Raw genomic sequence first — 6000 nt, 5'->3', positions numbered from 1 at the left:
TTTTTTATTTTCGGTTTATGTCTATTTCTTTTATAATTATATTTTACTCGGTGATAGTTTAGATTTTGTTGAGTTCTAATTTGTTTAGATTTTAGATTTTTTTTTGTTTAGCTTTGTGTTCTGGTTTTTTATTTGATTTATTTGACTTTATGTAATATATTTTATCTTTAGGGATATAATATTGGTTGGGTCCTATTTGTGTGATTAAACAAGCTTTAGGAACCCAGGCTTTATTTGTTGGTTTGTATTGGGTTATTAATGATTTAAAAGTTTTATTCGAGTTCGACTTATATCTGAGTCCAGTTTTATTATAACATGTTTTTTGATTATTTAGAATTAAGTCTAAGTTTTTTGATCTGGTAGTAAATTTTTTTAACATATTTTTTAAATTATTTATTTCTAATTTTAATGATGAATTCTCCTTCTCAAGTGTTAGATCTTGAGTTGGTTTATTACTTACAACTTGTTCCTTGAGGATTTGATTTTCCTCAAGGAGCAATTTGTTTTCATTTTCTAATCTAACTAACTTATTATTTAAGCACGAAATAATTTTAAAAAACTTTCGGTTTAGGGTTAGAAATACCTCTTCGGAACCTTCGGAAACGAGTACGGACTCGTGGCTCGTTTCGGGTTCGGACCCGTCTTCTAATTCATCTTCCGACTCTGCTTCGAGGGTCATTAGTGCGAGGTGGCTCTGGTGCTTCTGATCTTCCGCTTCCGATTCTTCCGAGGAGGAGTCATCCCACGTCACCTTGAGGGCCTTCTTTTTGGGCACTCGTTCTTGTAGTGGCCCTTCTTGTTGCATTCAAAGCACGTCACACTCCTCGAATCGGTTGGAGAATTGATCTTCTGAAGGTCCTTCTTGCTAAAGCTTCTTTTCCTCCTGGTGAACATCTTCCTTACCAGGTTCATCAGGTGTTCTTCGTCCTTAGAGTTCTGATCAGAGTCTTCTTCAGGTTCAGACTTGTTCTTCTTTTCTTTTGAGGAACATGCAAATAAAGCTACACCTTTCTCGACCCCGGCGTTAGTTTGCTCATGCAGTTCTAATTCACAAAATAATTTGTCTAATTTTAGTTTTGACAAATTTTTAGAAATTTTGTAGGCATCCACGATGGATGCCCACAAGGAATTGCGCGGAAAGGCATTTAGGGCGTACCTTATCAGATCCCTGTTTTCCATCTGGTGGCCTATCGCATGGATCCCATTGAGGATGTCCTTGATCCTCGTGTGTAGCTGACTCGCCATTTCTCCTTCCTGCATTTTTATATTAAATATTCTATTTAATAGTAAATCCCTTTTCGTTACCTTGGCATCGCTTGTTCCTTCGTGCAGCTCGATTAATTTGTCCCATAGCTCTTTTGCATTCTAATGTGGTCCGACCCGGTTCAGCTCTTCCCTTGTTAGTCCACAGTGTAGCGTGTTAATCGCCTTGTTCTTTGTTGATGCCTTCTTCCTCATGTCCGAAGTCAACTATTCCGGGTCTAGTGGATTTCCGGAGTTGTCGACTGGTGCTCGGTAGGCTTTTATGACGTTGAACCATTGATCGTAGTCCGTCTTCAGGTAAACTTCCATTCTTTTCTTTCAGTACGAAAAGTCATCCCCGTTGAATAGGGGAGGACGTACTGTGCTGAAGCCTTCCAATTGAGACATTTTTAATCTGCACACAAAAAAAAACAAATAGAAAGGTTCCAAGACTTGGTCTTGGATTAGTAGTGCGGAAAGAGTTAAATAAAAATAGCTAAATTGGTGTTGCACCAATTTAGATGTAATTGCGACGGAAGGAGATTTCCAAAAAGGTAATTATACCAGTTTGGAATTTTTCGAAAGACTAAAATTCGAGAAAAAACAAAAACAAATCACCCCTTGTCTGATTGGTGGTTGCACCAAATCAGAGCGGTACCTGCTCTGATACCACTTATTGGATCGTAAGATTCGATAAGGGGGTGAATATTGATTTAAAAAATTGTCGAAAGTACACAGCGGAAAGTACTAAAATGGAACAATGCTAAGACAAACCAATTTTACTTGGTTCAGAGCCTGTGACGACTCCTACTCCAAGGCCCGCGGTCGTTGACCGCTTTCGGTGGGCAATCACTAGCAATTTGAAATTTATTACAAGCTAAGTACAGGAAGAGCTAATGAAAATAACAGCAATACTGACAACGGAATAAATCGAAAAGGAAAACGTGTTTTGTCGGAGCTTCGTTAGCGTCGCAGGAGTGTAGAGTAGCAGAGCAAGCAGTAGGAAATCTTCTTGTCAGTTGTTTTTTGAAGCTCCCCTCTAACCCTCCTTTTATATGAGGCTCAGGGCGCCCCGGATCCCTTCCGAGCGCCCTGGTGAGACGTGGCAGGTCCAACCAGTGAGCTCCACGTGGCGACGCGCGATCGGGATAAGAATTGCCTCCCGGGCGCTCGGATCCCCTCCGAGCGCCCGGACCACCTTTTTCCAGGGAACATCCTTCCTGCAAAACAAGGTTAGTCCGAGGCAAATAGATAATGTATATATCCTGTAAAACAAGGTGTTAGCACAGTTTATAAGTTCAATATAAAAAGTATGACTTAGATTCCGTCTTTCCAAGACCGGAATCTAGTTACGATCTCGACTTAGATATCCGAAATGGATCTAAGCCGGATCGACGCCTAATGTTCCCTTCCCGGGAACGCGTCCTCACAGTCACTCCCTTCCAGTGACTTACCTTTACTCACCTGTCAGACGTCCGGTCAACACTTCGACCCGTCTGGACTTCTTGCCAGCTATCTGGTCAGCCCATCGACCTAGCTGGACTTCTCGTCAAGCGTCCGGTCAGCCCATCGACCCGCTTGGACTTCTCGCCAGCTATCCGGTCAGCCCGTCAACCTCGCTGGACTTCTCGCCAAGCGTCCGGTCAGCCCGTCGATCCGCTTGGACTTCGTGCCAGACATCTGGTCAGCCCGTTGACCTGTCTGGACTTAGCCTGCACACTCGATCAGAGTGTTAGACAACGATAAGCCTAACTTAACCTAATTTGTCATTCATCAAAACCTGAGTTAGACCGTTAGTGCTAACCACACCAACACCTTCACCTTATGGCCGGTTGCTTGAAGGAAATGAAGAAGAGAAAGGAGACAACCTATTCTAGCATCCCTTGGTGGCCGAAAGCTTGGAAGCAAAGAAAGGTTCGTGTGGATTTCGTCTTGGTAGATCATTGCCCACATGACGTCAAGAAGATCAAGAGGTTTTTGTCTATGAAGAAAGGTACAACTAGTTCTTAATTCCGCAGCGGAACTAGTTAAGTTTTTCTTTGTATGGATCCTGAAATACCAACACAAGAGGCTAGCGATTTTGTGTTTCGATTTTGTGTCTCGATCTTGTGCTTCTTTTGAGGTCTCTTTAGTTAAACCTAGGGTTACTGTAAGAAGTTTAAATATTCAATTTCTTTGAAAGGTTTTGTCTAGGAAGTGGTGGATGATCTCATAACCAATAATGTCGAGTGCCTCGCCAATAACCTGGAAGTCAATCCTTGAAATAGATATTTAATCAACTTCTATAATATGGTTTAACTTCTGAAGAACACAAGGGTTGAACTCGGAGTAAAAATGTTAAATTTCGTTTCCAATCCAAGTTTAACTTCTGAAGATCAAACTTGGAGTAAAAATGTTAAGTTTTATTTCCAATCCAAGTTTGACTTCAGGAGAACACATGGGTCGCTAGGAAAAGTTCTGTGCTTGTACACATTTTTGTACAGGGGAAACAGAACGGAATTCCAAGTAGCACCAACAAAGGCGACGGACGCTGGGTACGTGGCGTTCCTGTTGACCGTGCGTGGACCTCCGACGCGCTGAGCCTGCAACCACAAGTTGTTAGTGCCGAGCCAAGGAAGGGTTCCCCGGCGATGGCCCTCCGATACTTAAGTCAGATCTCCAGTGAAGCAGCAAGCAAACAAGCAAAGAAACGAAAGAGGCGGCGTAACAGTAGCTACAGTAGAATGATCATACCTCCGTCGAAGCTTTGGGGTCCTTATATAGGACTCCTGTAGAGCGCACGTGCACGCTCCTCGAGGAGTACATGCATCTCAAAGCTTTCCTTGATAGGACGTGTCATAAAAGTGTACCTGATACCATACCTCAATAGCCCGAGCATATCCTGACAAGATAGTGGAAGCTTTCGTCGTATGATTCTCTGTCTGACCATGCCGCCAACCATGCTGTCTGTCGGTGGCACGAGTCTCTAAGAAGATAGCGGTCGGTCCTTCTTTTGTCTGCTAGTGGGTCGAACGGTTGGGTCGCTCGGCCCTCTCTTGTTTGTGAAGCTGACGTTGGGGCCGAGCGGGATGGTCGCTCGGCGTATACCCGCCCTTTGCTTGTTAATGGGTCTAGCGGGGGAGTCGCTCGGCCAATCTGCGCCACATTGGGTAGTTGTCCTTTCCTAGGACCGAGCGGAATGGGCGCTTAGCCTATACTTGCTTACTGGGGCCGAGCGGGAGAGTCCCTCAACCGACCTTCCATTGTCATGGTTGCCCTGCTTTGGAGCCGAGCGAGAGAGTCGCTCGGCGTATAGTTGCCCATACTTGAGAAAGCCTTTTGAGTGTCGGAAGCTCAGTACTTGGCCGATCTATAGAGATGTCGCGCCGGCTACTCCTTGGTCCGATCAGGCAACCCGCCTGTCCGATCGAACGAACTCCCGGGGTGTTGACCGTCTTGACTCTTAACTCCAGCGTGACGATGACTCTTTATAGGACGGACCCCACGTTACCACAGGATCAGATGATATTTAAGTAATTTTAATTAAGTTGATAAAAAAAATATATTAATATAAAAATATTTTTATATAATATTTTTAAATAAGTTAAACGTGTTTATTCTAACACTATAATACGGTTGGATATTAGAATAAGGATATTTGAGCAATTTTAATAAAAATTGCGATCAAAATTGAGCTAACCATTTTTAGTGGAAATTATTAGAACAGTTTTAATTGATTTAAAGTAATTTTGATCAATATTAAAGCAGTTTAAACAAATTTAATTATTTCTACCAATATTAAAATTTAACCAAACCTACTTTTGACTTACACTGAAATAAAAATTTTGACAATTGTAATCAATATTAGAGAAGAAACCTAACATTAGAGTAATATTGATCAATAATAAAGTAAGTCGAAATAGTTTTACTAATAATTTCGACTAATATTAAAAACCAGCGTTTCTAAAATACAAAATTGAAATAGAATACTTCTTAAATATTTTCCATTTTTCCTAAACGTCTTTTTTTGACGATGATCCGATGGTTAAAACAGGGGACCCCCATTCTGAGGGGTCCATGCCACGCTAGAGTCAAAAGGCCAAGTGGTCGACCGGCTAGGCATACCGACCGGTGAATAGCTAAGGCAATAGGCGCCCCGACTAAAGTTGGGGTTCCGACGTTCAATAGAACAGTAACAAAGAGCCGAGCGGAAGGCCTAAGAGAAGTTGATGTACTGCTAACAGTTCTTACATAGCACCCTACCGAAATTCCCTCCAGCATATCGCTGCGAACGACAGTCCGGACGTGAGGAGAGTGCCGCCCGGACTGCGCATAAGATGAAGTCCGTCCGGCCGGCGCGTGAACTCCCCGTCCAGCCGGACGGACAGACGTCCCGACTTGTTGTGGGTAAAGGGGGACAGGAATATCTTCTGACAGCCGTCAAGTCCTATGGCTAGGCCATACTCCAAATCTGACAATGAGGTGTTCTGTTGTCCCATCGAAGACGTGATTGGACTGTAGCAGTATGGCGTCAGGTAAGCTTTCTGACAGACACACACCCAAGTATGGGCTGCGGACATGTATGTGCCTCGGTGGACGCACAGGAACCCTTCCACCGTTCTATATAAAGAGCCGCAGACTTCGCCGGAGGTACGCGTTCTACAAGCTTTGGAGCTACTTTTTCCACCACTTACTTATCTGACTTGAGCGTCGGAGGTCGCGGGAACCCTTCGGCCCGACCTGTGTTCGGGAGCTTCGTGAGACTAGCGGAGATGCACG

Source organism: Zingiber officinale, chromosome 8A (genome assembly GCF_018446385.1).
Source record: "Zingiber officinale cultivar Zhangliang chromosome 8A, Zo_v1.1, whole genome shotgun sequence".
NCBI lineage: Eukaryota > Viridiplantae > Streptophyta > Magnoliopsida > Zingiberales > Zingiberaceae > Zingiber > Zingiber officinale.
This window is presented reverse-complemented; position numbering follows the sequence as displayed.